Source organism: Mustelus asterias, chromosome 15 (assembly GCF_964213995.1).
Source record: "Mustelus asterias chromosome 15, sMusAst1.hap1.1, whole genome shotgun sequence".
Taxonomy (NCBI): Eukaryota; Metazoa; Chordata; class Chondrichthyes; order Carcharhiniformes; family Triakidae; genus Mustelus; species Mustelus asterias.
In genome coordinates this window covers 55,397,741-55,418,544 of record NC_135815.1, presented here as the reverse complement: position 1 = coordinate 55,418,544, position 20,804 = coordinate 55,397,741, and positions in this window count along the sequence as shown.

Genomic DNA, 20,804 nt, shown 5'->3' with positions numbered 1-20,804 from the left:
CCACAGCTTCAGATAATCTTGACTGCCCAAGTTTTTTCAACAAATATTTGAGAATTAAAGCATCATGATAGTTGCCTTGGAAAGGAGCATTGCCTTGCTTTATCCAGTGATGATGAACATTAATGGAATCCTTCTCTATTCCTGTAGCTAGCGATATTGTGCAAGGAAGCAGAGGGAGTGCTGAGGCTGCAATTTTTAACACTCTAGATATTCAGGAACACCCCTTTTCTATGAAATAGCCTTTTTGTGATGTTATTGGTTATTCATGATGAAGAAGATGAAATTGCTTGCTCAACCAAACAAGTTATACCACTTATATGTCTATATCATAGAAACATTTATACAGCTGTTTGACTGATGTTGCCAATGTTCTTAGTGACCTGGAATAAACCCAAAGCAGAACACATCTAATTTGTCTGATGTTGTAGGGTGTTGGTTACAGTTTGGTAGACCTGAATAAGTCTTTGTAGTCATATGTAGGTTAACTAAGTTTTTACTGACTTGTGGAACTATTTATAAATATACAGTAAAGGGTACGTGCTAGAAGCTGTCTGCTGGCACACACGGCTCTGTCCAACACTTGACTGGCCCTGGATGCGAGTCAGATGCCCTCTTATATCACTGTTGCATAAAAAAGCAGTAAGGGGAAATCATTGAATATTTGTTGTGTGGTGTTAACTGAAAAATGACAGTGCCCGAACAATTGCTTCAAAGGTTCCTGGCCTGATATGGTAATAGAGAAAAACAGAAAAAGCAAGAAAATGACAGAATTAAGTACAAATGTCCAATTCAATCTCTTTAAAGGATATTTAAGTCTAACTTCCATAAATAATACAACCCTGGGCATCTTGGCACTCCATTTTATATTGGTGGATACATAAAACAGCTCTTTGTTGGTTTGAACACTGGAAATTGTTTGTTTGATCATTAGTGGTGAAATGGCACCTTTCAAATTTAATATCAGGATGAGGCACTAAATGGGCCAAAATGCAGTGTCATGCAACTCTATCCCAATTGCTGGTCAGTTTTGCTCATTATTTGCTCATTATTGAGCAAAACAGATCAAAGCAATTGGGCTATTGCTGATGCCTTAAAATAGTAATTTAAATTCCTTTGGAAAATTCTTGTGTTTTCTCAGTTTACTTGTAGACTCAACTTTGATTTTTTTTCTCATTTCCCCAGACTGCCTATTTGAAAATAATTGGGCATTTAAGAAGCTACGTTATGAATTCCAGTTATCTCCATCTGTAGTTCGGTAAACATAATTTCGTAAAGCTCTGTTGTCTGCATCACTAATTTATTTAAGTTTCTGAGCTCCTTGTTCTTTTGCATTTCTGTACTGATTGTTATTCCAAGTGTACTTATAACGCCTTGTTAATATGGAAATCTCATACACTTATATGGGCCAAAACCTCCAATCAATTTATTCAGCTCATTTATTTCTTAGTGTAATTAGTGGATCTAATTGCATTGTTATTTTACACATTGGGATTGGAAAAATAATTGGGGGACTTTGTTTCTTTATCCAACAAAAAGAACTGTGCTTCCTTTTTGTCTTTAAAAAAAACCTGATTGTTCGATATTCCCCAGGATAATTATCGCCATCCCTTTAGATAAAAGCTCAAGGCTCCTTGAGTGACAAATTAGTTCATAATCTCTGGCTGGGATTTAGTGTAGTTAGTGAAAACTCAAGAAGGACCAGTAGAAAAAGAAATTATCTTTCTTGTTCCATTTGGTGACCACTAGCTGATATTTCAGTTTGGGTGCAGTGAGAAATAATTCAAGATTACACAGTCATTTTAGCTAGGGGTTGTGATTTATTTCACCAAATGGGAACGAGTCTGCCTTTAAGATAGGAGCTGAAAAATCCTTTAGAGGCAGATGAGAGAGGAAATTCCTCTCCAAGTGGAAATAGATTCTCTCCAATAATTTCCCTACCACTGATGTTGGGCTCACTAGTCTGTAGTTCCTGGCTTATCACTACAACTCTTCTTGAATAGTGGAACCACATTAGCTGTTATATCTCGATCAGTAGCTGCCACAAAGAGAAAAAGCAATGAGCTGCCATGCTAGTGTGTTGTAGTAAAACACAATGCAGGATTGTCTAAAATAGAAGAGCCACAGAAGCGAATCTCTCTCTACTAATGCCACTACAGATCACATGATGGTATACGCAGGAGAGATGCAACCACTTTAAATACATAACAGATGTAAATTAGTTTCAGGCCAGCCTCCAACAGGTTTCCCGATCCACCATCGCTGACACTAGTGGAAGTTCCCGTTGTAAATTCACTCCTCCCGCTGAATTCTCCCCCTCACCTCCCGTCAGCCGTTGAACCCACCAGCGGGCCTATATATATCTTTCTTTTTCTTTCTGCTTGTGACCAAGAACTTTCTTCTTTTGACTCCAACTCCCTCATCTGCCACAGGCCACGTGTGGCTCTTACTTTGTGGAAGTGTTGGAAAGGGTGCAGAGGAGATTTACCAGGATGTTGCCTGGTATGGTGGGAAAATCATATGAGGGAAGGCTGAGGGACTTGAGGTTGTTTTTGTTAGAGAGAAGAAGGTGAAGAGGTGACTTAATAGAGGCATACAAGATGATCAGAGGATTAGATCGGGTGGATAGTGAGAGCCTTTTTCCTCGGATGGTGATGGCTAACACGAGGGGACATAGCTTTAAATTGAGGGGTGAGAGATATAGGAAGATGTTAGAGGTAGGTTCTTTACTCAGAGAGTAGTAAGGGCGTGGAATGCCCTGACTGCAGCAGTAGTGGACTCGTCAACATTAAGAGCATTCAAATGGTTATTGGATAAACATATGGATGATATTGGAATAGTGTAGATTAGAGGGGCTTTAGATTGGTTTCACTGGTCGGCGCAACATCGAGGGCTGAAAGGCCTGTACTGCGCTGTAATGTTCTACTTTATCGGACCTGTTTCTCTTTTCTTGATCTTGACCAACCAAAACAAGTCATATTTATTTTTCTCTAACTGCAGCTTATTAATTTGTATGCCTCACATGTTCAGTTATGAGACACACCCATTTTTAATTTTCTTTAACTGCAGACTTTCTGTGGTTCTCTCTCTCTGTTTTGTGTTTGGGACTCACTAATTTGCTGGCTGGTAAGATATTTTCTGTACATTATTTTTTGTGAAATTGTAAACTCGGTTATAAAGAATATGTTTAATGAACTTTAGAAAGCTTTCTGCAATCTGAAATCTTGCTCATTGGAGACTTGTTATTGTTCATATTTCCTTTTCTTGCATATTAGACATTTGGAGACAATCATGATAATTGCTCGCAAACTTGACATTGCTGCTTACTATAAGCACGCATAGATTTCTGTCCTAAATAATCACATATTGAAGAATCATTCATGGAGGTTAGTGCGCTTGATTCACCAATTATCTGACCATTAAAGTCATTAAGGTTGAGAGTGCCAGAGTGCTGACCTCTCACCTAGTTCCCCAGTCTGCACTCCATTGAATAAAATTCAGTTTTTCAATGTGTAGCACGACTATATTCTCTCAGGTACTACCTTTAATAATCTTCTTGCCTAACAGAGCAAAGGATTCTTCAATTTACTTAACCAAAAAAATTACTAACATTCCACGTGCCAATAACATCCTGCCATACACTTTTTTTGATTCACTGCATGTGAAATATAACACCCCAATTTTCTGCATATTCAGTCAATTGGACCATTTGCCTCAACATTAACACTAAATACAGACAAGGATTTTCCCTTGCCAAGCTTCTTGGATGTATAATTGAAACTTGACATCTGACTGACTAAAGATGGGGATTTGCGTTATCAACTTGCCACACCATGGTTTTTGATTTTTGTACTCTCATCCTCAAGGAATCTGAAATTCATTGACAGTGTTACTCAAGCATTTCTCACGGTACACGTTATGGTCTTACTTTTCAAATAATGTGCTCTACCTTCACTACAAATTTGGTACATAATAACCAGTTACAGTAAACAAAATGCAATTTGTCATGATGCTGTGATGTGCCTATGTGAAATAGTAATTTTAATTTCATCAGCTGGTCAAATATGTATTGAACTTCTTTAAATTAACTTTTGCCTTGCCTTAAAACAGCTGCTGATCTGAATTTGTGAAAGCCACGTTCCCCGTCATCGAGGCATCAAGTCTGCTGAACCCTCTAGACAGACAATGGCATTCCCCTTCGAGGTGTTAAAGTCCCTTTTCTACAATATCAAGGAAGAAATGGATGATTCATGGAGTTAAAAGCTGAGATATTAATATACAATTACTTTTGGCTATTGGCTAACTGGATACAAGTAATTAATCGTCTGATCTGTTGGAAGCCACTAGTGATCTCTTGAGCTTCTAACAACAGGTGAGAGAGAATCCCACTGCCAGAGGTGACAACGACTGTGCAGTTGAAAAGGCAGTCATATGACAGCATTCATCTTTACTGCCAAGTGCAGAAAAAGACCACCCATACTGCTAACATCAGAGCAGTCTGAAGAATAAGTCTGCCAATGGACTTGTAACACCATCTCTCTCGTTGCTGTTCAGAGTGCCACCTCTGTTACATTTTGAAATGCATCACACAAATAGCGAATTTAAATCGAAAGGAACTCTGACTGCTTATTTCACATTGGGTTCAACAGACAGAGCAGTTTGAAGGACACTTCAAAATCTCAAAGCAGTGTTTCCAGGGAAAATACAACTGGACCATTGTTATAAAACCTGTCTCCGCCACAAACAACAACAAAGGACTCATAAACATTGAGCTCTCTAATTTTTGTTTTTTATCATTGAACCTTAATGTGGTCAAAAATTAATCTCCTCTACTCTATAATTTGTGATTTTGCATGCTTGTGTTTGTGTGTGTAGTGTGTGTGTGTGCGTTGCAATATATTTAGGCAGATTATGGATGGCAGAAAGTTTTGAAGATATAAATAGAATTTAAATATGCATTAAATGGGATTGTATTCTTGTTTGACTGGCCAGAGCACAAGTATTGAACAGGTAGTTTACCTATAGTCTAAATCATTGCAAGAAGACAGTAACCAATGCACAATCTGCCACTGAACATGGTTATTTTCTCCAGATTTCTCACTGTTGCTGTACATTTTGTCATCTTAAGCAACCTAGTTTGTCTTTCACCTGTGTTATGTTTAGAAAGTCTCAGATAGATAATAGGTGGCATAGACTGGCAAAACTGTTGCAGCAGATTGCTCTGTATTACAAGTTATATTTAAAATAAATCCTTGTCAATGAATTCAGGAAATCCTGTGAAAAAAGTATGTACCATATTCTGTAACTGACTTAAATGTAGAAAAAGTCTCATGGCAATTGTAGTTTTTCGTATTCAGTTTGCTGACTTTGAAGTATGTTCAGAATCAGTAATGCATTTGTGGAACATAGCTTTTACTCCATTGATTTGATTTGATTTGATTTATTATTAATGCAATTACACCAACTGGTGGATTGAAATGCAATTAGAAGTTCTAATCAAACGATAAAATTTGTGAAGTTGCTCATCCCTGAGACTATTTGTTTCAATAACTGCAATAATAATGTTACCCACAGGTATGGATGAAAACACTTTCAGCCCATTACAATGTCACCATGCTCCCTCTAGTGGTTCAATAATAACAATGAAGACAATAACTGCAAAAGTGTTTCATCTTGCAGATCAGATATTCTATGCATATTTTGAGAACTTTATGAAGCACAATTTAACTGGGTGTATGTTTTAAAAATCAGTATAAAGATATTACTTTTTTTGTTCTGAGCTTGAAATTAACTTTGTAAATTGAAGACACTCTTGCTCCTCTTTGACATCTTGGCATCCAATGCTTTGCCTTGTAGGAATGTTTTGAATATCAGTTATGGTTTAGCCATATCAGTGGGTGACTTTATAAATATCTAGCTGCTATAGACGCATCCTATTCTAGATTGTTTTACAGATTACATAGCTTCCTCAAAAAGTCAGTTGCACAAAAATATTTCCTTTAAAACCATCACTTAAACAAATAGATTTTATTCTCAAGTTAGAAAAACTTGCATGTATGTAATCCCTTCACATCCTCAGTACATCCCTAAACTATAATTTGATTAGCCAAAGCCTCAATTTAGCATCTCTTCTGTTAAAGGCAGCCCTTTGAACACGGTAGCATTGCACTGAAGTGCAAAAATGGATTATGTGCTTAGGTTGTTGGAGTGGGGCCTTAACCCTTATTGACAAGAGCACTACCAGTGAGCCATAGCTGAAACTTCTTACTGATTATTGATTGGTGGAAGACAGAAGAGTAAGGTAAGCCTCACCTTAAAAGTTGTTTTCTGAAGTTCTGAAGAATGCCCATTGCATATCATGTTAAGGAGCATAATATATTAAATTAAGAGGTAGAAAAAAATATGAATATATGTAAAATTAAAACACAACAAATTTACAAGTTTTATCTATATAGAACTCCCAAATTCTGCCTGGTCTTTGACCAATATTGTTATCGTATATTTTTGCATAGTTTTAAATATCTTCCTACCTAATGTTAAGAACTATACACTGCCCGAAAAAAGGATGGAAATATTGCAGCTGATGAGCAATGCAATTTCTTGGGCAAATACTATTACAATTAAATTAAAATAACACTCTTTCAAGGTCATGTGCAACACATTGTTTCCAATTTCCAGCACTTGCACTTATCAAGAAAGCACTGACCTGGCTCAGTCATATTGGAGGACTGACCCTGCATGAAGCAAATTGCGGTTGGCTGTGCACATTGGAATACGATTGGTATCTGGAAGCCCCATCTATAGGATTTTAGTTTTTAGATTACTTAACTGCTGGGATTTCACTTTTAAATTTGTGCTAATGTTCAACACATAATTTTCCTTTACAATGAAATATTGAATAACAAATAAAATAAAGTAACATGGATAGAATTTGGGTCTTTTGTGTGTCTGGCAAGGATGCTAATATCTAGCAAGAAGCATAAACCAATCTAAACTACTCTAGCAGAAAAACATCACAGGTAATATTTTACAGCCTTTTTCAGATTTCACCCTTCAATCTTACAGCACAGATCTCACAGGAGCCTGCAATTCTTCTGATTACATATCTAATTATTTTTTGGCACCATTTATAATATATATATACATTGATACATAAGTAAAGGCAGGACCTACAGAATGCAAAACAATCCCATATAATAGATGGTTCCAATATTGTTCAGCAACAACAATTTGAATTTATATAGTGCCTTTAACAATATACAACATTCCAAAGTGCTTTGCAAGAGCATTATCAAACAAAACTTGACGCCACTAACGTAAAGAGATGTTAGGCCAGAACAACGAGGTAGATTTCAAGGAATGTGTCGAAGGAGGAATGAAAGGTAGAGAAGCACAGAAGTTTCGGGAGGAAATCCCAGAGTTTAGAGATTTGGCAGCTGAAGGCATGGCTGCCAATGCTGGGACAATTAAAATTGGGGATGTTCAAGGGGCCAGGGAACAAATGCGTTGGAGGATTGTGGGTCTGGAGGAGATTAACAGAAATAAAGAGGGATGAGACCAAGGAGGGATTTGAAAACAAGGATTTGAATTTTTAAATTGCAAAAAAGTGAAAAAGCAGAACTCAGTTTACTCTGCCAAGTTGGAACTGTAATTGGAAAACTATCATGGCCAGGAAAAGAGGTTACACAACAACAGTGAATAATGGGGGGGAAAATGTAATAATATGTAAAATAAACTTGATTAATTGTTGGAAGTCCATTCACTTTGTCAATTTTAAAGAAAAGGCAACTCCAAAGCAATAACCTCTGAATGCAATAGATTGTAAATACAATTGTCAAATATTCACAAGCATGATTTTAAATTACCAGTGGATCTCTGTGGTGCTTGTTGAGAATAAAAAATAATGTTCTCCTCACTCAATGGATTGTATGTGGATCAGAAGGAGTTTTAAAGTTTTAATTTAATTTAATTGTGAATAGTAAATGAAAATTTAGACCCCTCAGGTACAGCAGTTACATAAATAAATAAATCTGCTGAAAATTACATAAATTAATTTATGATTCCCATGCTTCTGGTGCTTGTTATATAATTAGAAATAATATTATAAGGCGATGAAAAATAAATAGAATACACAATACATAAGTAGTGATGTATTTAAGGAAATGCTGGAATGCAAATCTTTGCCATCTCTACAATTCAATCTCCAAGTCACCCTTCAAATCCTTACTGACGTTGACTTTCACAACCTGTGATCAGTTCAAAGATATCAGTTTTACATCATTTGCTGCATATTGAAGATTATTTTGATTCTTCCATGTAGATTGAGTGAAATCGCTGTTTCCTCTTGCAACTGAATAATAATCAGATGAAACAGAATTAGCTATGATAGTGATTTATTTTAAATAATATATTTGATGAATATGTATATTATCTAAGATTTTTAACTGAACCCGAAGCTGACTGTCTTCATTTACATACTGCAGAGTGTGTATGGCACATCATGAATCGCTGAGCCCCCTGTGCACACTAACCCTTCTCTTGTCTCCTACTTGACTTAGGCTTTCCTCACTATGCTGTTAGGAGGTTTTGTAGCACAGTGGGTAGCACCTCTGCCTCTGAGCTAGAAGCTCTAGGTTCAAGTCCCATCCCAAAGCTTGATGACCAAGGAAGGTGCATTCATAATGCGGCCAAACGGATTGTGAAACAATCTACAAAATCCTTACAGCACACCAATGTACCACCAATGAGTGGAAGAGACTCGTGGTCAGCCATGCTTGACGTGGAGTGCACCCTTCAAGCTATAAGCCTCTGATGACAACCTGGTGACCTGTTCCAGGAAAAACCTCACTATGGGAGCAGATGGAAAGTCTGCCTTGTGCATTACTAGGTGTGGGAAGGGAAATGAAACAGTGAGTTGTTCTTGTGGTTCTGCTGTGGGTCTGCTCATTGGATCGGGTGGCAATTTTAAAAAACCCACCATCACTTTTCATCAAAGTTCTTTTAAATTGAAATGAACTGCCTTCTGATTGGCCTGGTGTCTGTTACTGTTGTCTGATTGTTCAATTATTGATTTACCAGGAATGTGATTTACCAGCAATGTAGGCTTACTGTCTAGTAGACTAGCTGGCCAGTCAGGTATTATTTTTCTTTTATGCCGATGTATGCGGTTTGTAGCATTATGCAGTCTTAGTTCATTATTGGCCAGCACGTGTCCAGCATTTTGCACAGAACTTTCAACATTCCAACAGGGGAAACGAAGAAGCAACCTAAGCTGTGAAGGTGTAGTGTTCCCAACCCTCCTGGGATGATCGGAAATTTCCCAGAAGCAGAAATTATTTCCCAAAGCACTGCGTCCAGAAGTCTAGAGGTCAGTGTTTAAAATTTTCTACTCCAATGTCCCTCACCCACAACTCGATTCTTGACCAGAGTGGAATGCAGGCCCGGGGGCTGGAGCATCAGACTTTCAGCCATGGGGAGTTTTGGAGGTTTGTGGGGTGGGGTAAGCAAAGGGATGAGTGAACAAGTGAAACCTGAGGACTTTACAGTGGGTGGAGAGTGAAAGATTTCTTCCACTAGTAGACAAATGGAGTACTTGGGAATGGAAACCAAGTATTCCTGCTGGAAGTAAAGGGAAAATGAAGGTGTGTGAGGGTTACTGGGTCGTGGGATATTTCACCAAGTGTGGATAGTGAGGGAGGGACTGAAACTTGATTTCAAAGGGAATGGATAAATATTTGAAAAGAAGGAATATGAAAGGGTCTAAGGGGCAATGGATTATGAAGTGAGTGCCAGCAATGAAAGGCCGAATGGCCTTCTCCTATCCTGTAATTTTTACAATTCTATAAAATTCTCATTAATTGAGTCTGACTCAGGGAGTGGTTTAGCAATGTTGTTGCTGAACTCAGTGTGCCCTGTGAGAAGCCCCCAACATTGACCTTACAGTTCTTTGTGCAATCATTCATTTTGGTTCAGACCAGCCTGTGCTGCCAGGTTTAATGTGTGAAGTCCAAGTACTGATCAGCTCTGACTGGATTCTCTGATCTCGCCCTCAGCTGGGATTCTCCGTCCGCTGCAGTGAATGGAGATTTGGCTGAGTGCCATATTGTCTGTTCCTGTTGGCAGCAGCGGCAGGGCATGAATGGCAAGGAGAATTCCAGTGCAGAGTTGTCACCTTCGTAAGAAACTGGGGCCCAAAGCAGAATCCCAGGTGATAGGGACAGAGATGGGACCTTTTAAAAGTGGCATCAACTGGGGAAACTGACCGCATCTGTGGAGTGCAGTTGATTCTGACTGTGGCTTCAGGGTAAATATTAATGGGGTTATCTGTAGGATTATTACTAGTTATAGGTAGGATATCAGGGCATTATATCAATTATTATGGGTGGAAAGTTACGAGAATTTGGCCAAGTGCCAGTTCTGGTGAGAAAACTGGCATGGACCTCTCCAGCTCCACTGACCAGTTTTCTCTCCAGATCTTCTCACTTCACCATCTCAAATAAAGAGTGGGCATGGTTTGTGCCATCACTCTGGCAAGACAGAGACTTTTGAAGCCAGGAACCCTCTTCCATACCCTCAATTTCCCCCTTTCCTCACCCTCAGTTCCCCCTTCCTCAACCTCGATTTCCCCTCTTACCCCCCCCCCCCCTTCAGCAAACTGAATTGCCTTCTTCCCGGTCTCAGTTGCCCCTATTCCTGAGCTTGGTTTTCCTCCTTTCCCCACCCCCGGTCCCATCTTTCCTTGCCCTATGTTTTCCCCTTTTTCCTTGCCCTATGTTTTCCCCTCTCTCCTTGTCATGTTTTTCCCTCTTCCTGGCCCTTGGTTTCCTCTCTTTACTTGCACATGGGTGACTCCTCATTCTTGGAGACTGTGGCACTACAACTACATGTCAAATATCCTTTGTCTGAAACCCCTGGGGCCAATTGCATTTCCAGATTCAAATATTTTTGGTTTCGGATTTACTGTATCTATGATAGGCCAAGGCCTACTTACATTACAGCAGCCTAAAGCCAAGGTTAGCTAGTCTACAAATACTAGATTGTTTTTCCATTTGCCAACTCTCGCACCCTACTTCTTACCTGTTAACACTTATTAAATCGCTAATGTAATATTTATTATATTGTTTTATTAACATACAAATTAACTGCAGCACTGTTCAAAAAATGGTTTGGTTTTTGGATGTGTTTGGTTTTCAGATGAATGGAAAAGATATTCAACCTGGCACAAAACCACAAATGATGTGGAGATGCCGGCGTTGGACTGGGGTAAACACAGTAAGGAGTCTAACAACACCAGGTTAAAGTCCAACAGATTTATTTGGTAGCAAACGCCACTAGCTTTCGGAGCGCTGCTCCTTCGTCAGGTGAGTGGGAGTTCTGTACTCCCACTCACCTGACGAAGGAGCAGCGCTCCGAAAGCTAGTGGCGTTTGCTACCAAATAAACCTGTTGGACTTTAACCTGGTGTTGTTAGACTCCTTACTGTGACAAAACCACAAACACAGATATTGAACCACAGAACATTCAACCTTTGTCAAGTCAATGCAGTAACATTTGTGGAAATGATCAGACATCATGTAATTAGGCGTAACATGGTCACATGTCATGTGGTTAACTAGTACATGATCAATCTCCATGAATGCCTCCAACCAAAGCATGCGCTTTGAAGAATAAGTTACCATAACACACAATGTGATGTTCATTTTAGGTTCCTGCAAAACAAACTCATTGCCCAGTTTTTAGACTTTGCTGTGGCTGCAGATGTTGCTGATTCCTGATGTGGGCCCGCTGTCACTCAGCACCAGATGGTAGTGCTTTGGCTCTGTGAAGAAGGGACAAAGAAATGGAGTTTTGAATCTGGCAGCTTAGTGAGCAATCAGACTGACAATCACCAAATCAACATGGGGTTTGAATTGCTGCTGCCAAAGTGGTGCTAACACCTGAAGCAAGGAATTCATCTCATCTCCAGAGCAACAGTCATTCCTGGGAATTATAGTCTGAGTGGAAATGATCCTTTAATTTATTCATTGGACGTGGATGTTGCCCTGATTACCCTTGAACTGAGTGGCTCAGAGGGCATTTAAGAGTCAACCACACTCTGTTTATCTGGAGTCACATGTAGGGCAGACCAGGTAAGGATGGCAGATTTCCTTTCCTAAAGAACATTCGTGAACCATATGAATTTTGTTTTCATGAATTTTGTTTCAACCTTGTTTTCATAGTCGTTAGACTTTTAATCACAGATTTTTATTGAATTCAAATTTCATCATTTGTTCTGATGGGATTCAAACCCAGATCCTCAGAGCATTGCCCTGGGTCTCTAGATTACTAGTCCAGTGAAAATACATTGCACCACTGCCTTCCCTGATTTTTAATCTGGGTCATACTTAAGAGGCCAGGGGACCTCCGAACATAAAGGAAAAATAACTTGCTTTTATTAAGCACCTTATGTTTCTGAAAAACATCAAAAAGTGCTTGATATATAAATAATTACACTAAGCGCCATGACCATAGTCATGGAGATAAACACAGCAGCTATTTTGCACGCAGAAAGATTTGACAATCATAATGAAGGAGCAGATTAATTGATATTTGGTGTTTTTGGCTGAGGAAGTATTGCTGACCAGAGGTGCTGAAAACTTGTGTTCCATTACTATCTGCACCCCTAGCCAAGCTGTTTCAGTACAACTACAATACTAGTACCTACCTGATAAGTATGCCTGTTCACAATAAACAGGACAAATCCAATCCAGCCAATTACCATTCCATCAAAGTGATGGAATGTAACATTGACAATTCTATCAAGAGGTAATAACCTTCACACTGATGCTTAGTTTGGGTCTTACCAAAGGCACTTGACTCAAGTGCTTATTAGAATATTGGTCCAAGCATGGATAGAATAGCTGAATTCAAAAGGTGATGTGGGAGTGACTGCCCTGGACATCAAGGCAACATTTGGCTGAGTGGGGGGCATCAAAGAATCCTAGCAAAAGTTGAACTCAATGGGAATTGGGGGAAAATTCTCCACTCATTAATGTCATACCTCGCACAAGGAAGATGATTGTAGTTATTGGAGACTAATCATCTCAGCCCCAGGACACTGCAGAAGGAATTCCTCAGGATAGCGTGGTAGACCAAACACACTCAGTTACTTCATCAATGACTTGGTCTCCATCATAAGTTCAGAAATGGGAATGTTCACTGATAATTGGACAGAATCCAGTACCATTTGCATCATCCCACCTGATCCTGAAGCAGACTGTGTCCATATGCAACAAGTCCTGGACAACATTCAGGCATAGACTGATAAGTGGCAAGCAACATTTGCACCACGCTGATGGCAGGCAATGACCATCTCCAAGAGGAGAGATTCTAACCTCTTCAATTCAACAGCAATCTCACAGCTGAATGCTCCACCATTTAAACCCTTGGAATTGCCATTGACCTGAAACTTAAGTGGGCTAACCGTGTAAATGTAAATGCAGTGGCTAAAGGAGAGGGCCAGAGGCTGGGAATTATGCGCTGAGTGACTCATCGCTCACTCCCAAAGTTATTTACAAGGCACAAGTCAGGAGTGTGATGGAATACTCTCCACTTGCTGTGTGAGTGCAGCTCCAACAACACTTAGAAGCTCAACACCACCTTAAACATCCACTTGTACCACTGAAACATACAAATGGAGCTTTAAGTTAACAATGCATCTAAAGAATGACACCTCCAACAATGCAGAATCCCTTCAGCAATGGATTTAGGTGTTAGTCCAGATTATAAAAGGTAAAGTCGCCATAGTCCCAGGCGACCATAGGCTGCTCCCCCTTTGAGGAGCAGAGCTGACTAGTGGTGATTGAACTTGAGGATCACCACACCTTAGGTGAGGGGCGAGGTTGAGACGGCAGGCCTTCATGAATAACCTCAGCCATTATGGGAATCGAACCTGTGCTATTGCCATTTCTCTGCATCGCAATCCAAATGTCCTCCAAACTGAACTCACTGACCTCCATGGTTATACATTCAAGCTCTAACTCAGAATCTTCTAAACAGAAACAAGAGAACTGAATGGCACTGGGGAGTCAGTTGACCAAGTGAAGTTTGTGAAGTATGGGTAATGGTGCAATTGAGGATGTTGCCAAATGCAGGATGCTGAGAAGCCTGGTACATTATCAGGTAAATTTTATTTTTGGGGGATAATAAAACATCATCTGAGATTCTGTCATTCTCACTTGGAAGCTTATTAGTAGAATGCGATTGTGTAGTTTCTTTGGGAAGATAAATGCAAATTGAGCGGTAAGGTTTTGCCAAATAAGAGTAAAGGAAAGAAGTAGAAGATAACATGGAGGACTGGATTTTCTTTGCTTGTGCATGGAGCATGTAATTTCCTTACACAAAAGCTGCGATACAAGGACACAGGGTATTTGTTCAGTACCACTTTGTATGCCTTCAAACTCCCAAAATCTCAAAACTACTTCTCCACTTGTAAGACAAGACAGCGTGTAACAAATGGAAACAAAAGCCAGACATGAAGAGTCCCCCATAATTTGAACACTTCAACTTTTTTTAAGGAGGCCATGCTGATCTAACTGAAACCAGAGAACATGCAGAGAGGATGGCAGGCCGAGGCTGGAGGTTTTCCTGAAGGTGAAGATCTAGCATCTTGCCTGTCCATTTATTTTTCCTTCCCTACTCACTCATTGACATACCAGTAGCACATGCATTGTGCACAACATGCCACACATCATATAGTTACTGTTTCAGTCAGCATTCTGAAGACATTTGTACGTGATCCCACCGCACCCCCCCCCCACCTCTGCGCCCATCCCTTCCCAAAATAACCTGACCCCTGACCCAGATGGACAACAATTCAGCCCCTCACAGCACCTTGCAGGAAGATAATAAAGCAGCACAGGTACAGCCACCGTAAAAACATTTAGACAGTCAATTTGAATGGGATTTTATTAGGTGAATAACAGTGCACGGGGGACTAGAGGCAATTTTAATTGAGAGTGGGAGATGAAAAACCCGCTGCCCAGAAGGCCAGCTTGTACCCTTCCTCAGCAATATAACCCTGGGATTTCTACCTTGCAGGGTTTAAATGAAAAAGATGGATGTAATCTGCCTAATCTATTGCTATCTTTATGCCAGGTACTATGCAATGTCTGGCAATGACTGTGGAGGAATTCACTGCCAGAATCTGTGCAGTTGCACACATATCTTTATCTGAAATGTAGTCTGGCTTGGAGCACATGGAGACTTCAGGGGCATGAGCATCAGAGTCCCAAGCAACAGAGGTCCTTTGCACAGTTCTGGTGTATAATCTGGGTGACTTAAGTACAGCGAGAAAATATTTTTGAAACAGAATGGACATATTTCTTGGGAAAAGGGAGTTTTTATATTACAGTAATTCCTTAAGTGGAAATTTCTACTTTATCAAGAGTTTCTTCTGATGAAGTGTTGGCTGATTGCATTAGATGTAAAGTGTTATACGGGCTTTAAATCGAGATAGACGGTGATATGTCAACATTTACAGAGCAAAGACAACCTGTTAAAATTGGAGTCCCCCCTAACATTCATATTTAATTTTAAAACAATTTATGATGATAAAAAGAGTATTTAAATATTGAGACAAGAGTGTGATGTTTATTGCCTCTCTTTCAAGACCATTTCCTCCCTTACATTACAGCACTATTGACTAAACCTTGATTCTGTTGCCAGATTCTGTTAGTTTTCTATTTTTACTTAGATATTTCTCTTGTGTTTGGTGCCAAAGCTCACTCCTATACATGAACCTTGCTCCCTATGTGTGCCTTTACACACCCAATATCTGGTAATGCAGTGAAGTCAGAGATTCAATAGAAACCTATCTGCCATTTTTTCCACCTCTAATGATGTCCCAGACTTTGGAAGATTTCTTACAATATAAATAAGTCAAAAAAGAGGTTTATAAAGTCATGATGGCTGTGAAACTCAATAAGGTTTCAAAATGGCCATGGAGATTATGATGGGATTAACCCAGCTCAGTCACTTCTGATGCAGGCGGCACACAATATGTAGCCCTGACGGCATGGACACAGCGTGGAAAAAGGCCCTTCCAAAACAAGATGTGCCCGTCGCCTTATTTCTTTAGTTGACCTTCTCCTGCACACCATGCCTCATTTAGGGCAAAATGTTGATGTCAAAGCAACTGAGATCCTGGATGTGGATCGTAGGTGTATCACTGTTAGGGTTGAGGCTGCCCATGAGGGCCCTGACATTCCAGGTTCCAAACTTTATTTGGATGAGTGGAAGATGGCTGTGCATGATTTATTTTTTAAACATGGGTTGGTCATTGCACACCAACTACCATACAATCTCACCAGAGCGGGATCTTGGTCCAATAACAAGGAGTTTCTGAGATGATTGGCAGCCAGGCTCCACTGTGAGACATTGGCTCAAACCAGTGAATGATCATATGCAGATGTGTGTCTGTCTCGCAGTTGTAATCGAGGTTGCTGGCAGTGCCAGAGCAGCCCCTGGGGGTAGCCTCTGGTGTGGAGATTCATTTATTTGTGTTGGTGAGGGGGAGCGGATGTGCAAGCAATAGGAATGCCAGCAATGATTGGGGGTGGCTGGGAAAGGAGGCCAAAGCTAGGGATGATCCAGGGGGCGGGGGGGGAGGGGGTGGCGGTGAGGGGTAATCCAGAATGATCTGGGCTGGAAGGGGGCTGATGTCAGGATGATTAGAGGGACGGGGGCCGCGGGGGGAGCTAATGCAGGCAGAGCTGGTTCCTGGCTCGAAGAGTCCCCGCCTCACCAGACTGACCACGCAAACCACGCTCATTTTCGTTTGCAGTTAAAGTCACAAGATCCAAAGAGAAAACTGGCCAGTGGAGCTGGAGTTTCACGCCAGTTTTCTCACCAGAACTGACACACTGCCAAATTCTCGTACCATTCTGCCCATTGGCTTCAGCTTCTGACTTCATTACCTGCCACGGCCACTGTCTGAGGCTGCACCAAACTTTTCTCAACCTTGGATCCTATTTGACACTGAGCTCAGTTTCTGAACCCATATCCTCTCCATCAGCAACTCTGTAATACCTCCCATCTATGGTCCTGCTTCAGCTCATCTGTTGCTGAAACCTTCATCCATGCCTTTGTTACCTTTAGACTTGACTATCTCAATACTGTCCTGGCTGGCCTTCCATCCGCATTCTGTGTAGCTCATCCAATTTCCTTACTTGCACCAAGTCCCTTTTTTCCTTCATATCTGTGTTCATTCACCTTGACTGGCTCCTAATCCAGCAATTTCCATTTTAAAATTCATATCCTAGTTTTAATGCTGCTCCATGTCCTTTCCCTTTCCTATCTTTGTAACCTCCTTTAGCCCCACAACTCTCCAAGATATTGGAGATCCTTCAATTCTGGCCTCTCGTGCAGCCATGATTTCCTATGCTCTTCCGCTGCCTTCAGCTGTCTAAACCCTAAGCTCCAGAATGCTTTCTCTAAACCTCTCTGCCTCTTTCTTCCTCCTTTAAGATGCTGCTTAAAACCTTTTTGACCAAGCTTTTGATTGTCAATCCTAATATCTTCTTATGTGGCTAGGTGCCAAATTTGGCTGATTATGTTCCTGTAAAGTACCTTGGGATGTTTTACTATATTAATGTATATTGTTGTTATTATCTGGATATGTGCATCTGAGTCAAATGATAGATTTGTGAATGATGAAAGCATTATGACCATTTCCTGGATATCTGGTTCTGATGCAGTGTAAGGTGGTTGGCGCTGCACACTGGCTTGGCACTAATAGAATGAAAACCTTTCCTAATCATAAAATTGAGGGGGAATGTCATATAATAATTGCAGCAGCACAGGTATTTGGTCAGTTGTTCTTTGCACACTGGAAACATTGCGTCTCCCTCCATTTGTGATTGAATGACAGAAGAGTTAATCTTCCAGGGCCAAAGGAAATGGTGATGGGGCAAAAAAAGAAACAAAATATGTGCTTACAGAAGGTGTACTACTACTACCTGAGTGTGGAAATAAGTTTGGGGTAGGGATGGGATGGAGGGAGGTGGGGGGGTGGGGGGGGGGGGGTGGGGGAGGTGGGTGGCGGAGTGGGGGGGGGGGGCGGTGGTGGTGGGGGGGAGAAACATGTAAAGAAAGGGAAATAAAATAGGCAGATAGTGTATCGTCTGAAATTGCTAAACTCTTTGTTGAGTTGAGAAGGTTGCAAAATGCCTAACTGGAAGAGGATGTGCTGCTCCTCAAGCTTGTGTTGAGTTTCACTGGAACAGTGCAGCAGGCCAAGGGCATGAGTGCAAGATAGTGAATTCAAACGATAGGCCACTGAAAGTTGGGGGTCATGATTGTGGACTGAACAAAGCTGTTACACAAAGTGACCACCCAATTTGCATTTGGCCTCCCCAATATAGAGGAAAGCACATTGAGCAGCGAATGCAGTATACTAAATTGAAAGAAGTACAGCGTTGCCTCACCTGGAAAGAGTATTTGGGCCTTGGCAGTGAGGAGAGAAGAAGTAAAAGGGCAGGTGTGACATCTTCTGCATTTGCAAGGAAGGGTGCAGTGCGAAGGGGATGGGGTGTTGGGGGTGATTGAGGAGTAGACCAGGGTACCATGGAGGGAATGGTCCATTATGAATGCTGAAAAGTGGGGAAGGGAAGATGTGTTTGGTGGTGGCATCACACTGGAGCTGGTGGAAATGGTGGAGGATGATCATTGAATATGGAGGTTGGTCAGGTGGCAAGTGAGGACAAAGGGAACCTTATCATGTTTCTGTGAGGGAGATGAAGGGGTGGGCGCAGAAGTGCGGAAAAGATGACTGACACTGATGAAGGCCCTGTTCGCCATGGTGGGTGGTGTAGGGGTGAGATTTTCAGTTGAGGAAAAAGGAAGATAATCTCTAGAACCTTGGTGTGGAAGATTGTATCATCAGGACAGATGTGATGGAGAATGGAATGGAATCCTTACAGGATGCAGGGTGTGAGGAGGTCTAATTGAGATGCTATGGGAGTCATTGGACCTATAATGAATATGAATTGATAGCCTGAGATGATTGAGTGCTATCTCAATGGGTGTTTAACCCCTTTATGAACATGGAGTCCTATGAAAGCTAATGGCACCATCCTGGGACGTGTTTATAGAATCAGAGAATAAAATCCCTACAGAAGGAGGCCATTTGGCCCATTGAACCTGCACCAAAATCAATCCCACCCACGCTGTATCCCCGTAACACCAAAATTTACCTTGCTAATGCTCTGACACGAAGGAGCAATTTAGTATGACCAATTACCTAACGTGGACATCTTTGGACAGTGGGAGGAAACCAGAGCACCTGAAGGAAACCCACGCAGACATGGGGAGGATGTGTAAATTCCACATAGGCCGTAATTGAAGCCAGGTCCCTGGCGCTGTGAGGCAGCAGTGCTAACCACTGTGCCACCATGCTACACACACCCCACACCACACACACCCCACACACACCCCACACACACCCCACACACACCCCACACACACTCCACATACACCCCACACCCTACACCACACACCCTACACCACACACCCCACACCACACACCCCATACCACACACCCCACACCACACACCCCACACCCCACACCACACACCCCACACCACACACCACACACCCCACACCCCACACCCCACACCACATACCACACACCCTACACCCCACACCACACACCACACACCACACACCCCACACCACACACCCCACACCACACACCCCACACACCACACACACACCCCACACAAACCCCACACCACACACCCCACACCACACACCCCACACCCCATACCACACACCCCACACCACACACCACACACCCCACACCACACACCCCACACCACACACCCCACACCCCACACCACACACCACACACCCCACACCACACACCCCACACACACACTCCACACACACACACACACACACCACACGCCACCACACACACCACACACACACCACACACACACCACACACACGACACACACACCACACCACACCGCCCAACCACCCCACACACGACACACACACCACACACACCACACCACACCGCCCAACCACCCCACACACAACACAGACACACCCTACACACCCCACACCACATACCACACACCTCGCGCCCCCCACACACACACGCGCCCCACACACACACACGTGCCCCACACACACACACGTGCCCCACACACGCGCCCCACACACGCGCCCCACACACACACACACGCGCCCCACACACACACACACACGCGCCCCACACACACACACGCGCCCCACTCACACACACGCGCCCCACACACACACACACACACACACGCGCCCCACACACACACACGCGCGCGCCACACACACACGCGCCCCACACACACACACACACACCCCACACACACACACGCGCGCCCCACACACACACGCGCCCCACACACACACACGCGCCCCACACACGCGCCACACACACACACGCGCGCCATACACACACACACGCACCCCACACATACACATGCACCCCACACACACACACACGCGCCCCACACACACACACGCACCACACACACGCGTCACACGCCCCACACACGCGCCCCACACACACACACGCGCCCCACACACACACACCCGCACCACATACACCCCACACACACGCGCCCCACACACACACACACTCGCGCCCCTCACACACACACTCGCGCCCCCCACACACACACGCGCCCCCCACACACACACGCGTGCCCCACACACACTCGCCCCCACACACACATGCGTGCCCCCCCCACACACACACGCCCCCCACACACACACGCGCGCCCC